Source organism: Sorex araneus, chromosome 4, assembly GCF_027595985.1.
Source record: "Sorex araneus isolate mSorAra2 chromosome 4, mSorAra2.pri, whole genome shotgun sequence".
NCBI classification, from domain to species: domain Eukaryota; kingdom Metazoa; phylum Chordata; class Mammalia; order Eulipotyphla; family Soricidae; genus Sorex; species Sorex araneus.
The window spans coordinates 139,553,960-139,555,136 of NC_073305.1; the positions used below are offsets into that span (position 1 = coordinate 139,553,960).

General features: G+C 37.6%; 1 non-coding gene across 1 annotated transcript; it reads right to left on the reverse strand.

Annotated features, from left to right (window-relative positions):
• Positions 1–705: 705 nt before the first annotated feature.
• Positions 706–835, reverse strand: LOC129404690 (small Cajal body-specific RNA 24). Its single transcript, XR_008630059.1, has one exon. It is a non-coding gene; the product is annotated as a small Cajal body-specific RNA 24 (non-coding RNA).
• Positions 836–1,177: the final 342 nt, after the last annotated feature.

Genomic DNA, 1,177 nt, shown 5'->3' on the forward strand with positions numbered 1-1,177 from the left:
TTAGTATCCACAGATTGAAGTAAATCCAAGCCTTAAGATAAAAGAAAAGGAAGAAATGGAAGGAGGTTAATCTTTCCCTATGTTAAGTCTGGAAAACTTCTTCTCTTAAAGAATCAGTTTTTGTTATAAATTTAGCATAAAATAATTCCCAGGGAGGAGTGTGCTCACATTTTTTTTTTTATAATAAAGAATAGTCTAACTGAGAAGCTCTAACTACGGTGAAATCTCGTGGCATGCTAGGACAGAAAGTAAATCTTTTAAGTTCTACATAAACTGGAGACCTTTTGTGCAATCCTGAGAGAAATTGCATAGTAAACCACTTGTACTCTCACTGATTTCTGAGCATTTCTGCTGTAAATATCTGTATCTTATCCCTTGCTAGATCAGAAAAATGTGTGTGTGTCCATCTATATCTATGCATGTTCATTGTGTATATCCTTTCAGCGTAACTCCTCTCTTATTATATATGGTTTAATTAAGCAGGGGGGTCCAAAACTGAATTTATAATGGCAGAGGAACGGAGGACTGAGGGAGGGAGACTGAGACTATGGTGGCAGGAAGTGGATACTCTGGCAATAGGTGTGTGTTGGAACATTGTATGCATGAAACCCTGTCATTAGTGGTATTGCGAATCACAGTGCCTCATGTTTTAAAAACATAAAGCAGGGATAAAGCATTATTTAGTTAAGCATAATTTATTCTTTTAAATGTCAGTAGTGGGGTGATACACCCATTTTACTTGCATAGGATACACAGAGAACTACTGATTTTCTCTAGGATATTCAGTAGTTGTTATCTTCACTGTAAGAAGAAATTGCTTGAAAATAAATGTCCAGGGGCCAGAGAGATAGTATACAGCAGGTAGGGTGTTTGCCTTACACACAGTTGACTAGGGTTTGATCCCCACACCCTGTGAAATTAACTTAAATTTATTTAAAATTTGGTGGGATGGAGAGATAGCACAGTGGGTAAGGCACTTGCATTGCATACAGCAAACCTGGGTTCAATCTTTGGCTTCCTACATGGTCCCCTGAGCCCTGCCAGGAGTGATTTCTGAATGCAGAGCCAGGAGTAATCCCTGAGCATTGCCAGGAATGACCCCAAAACCAAAAAAGAAAGTAAAATAAATATCCATAGTGGATCATATTTTAAACTTTTCTGCTTAAAGTTATCATAA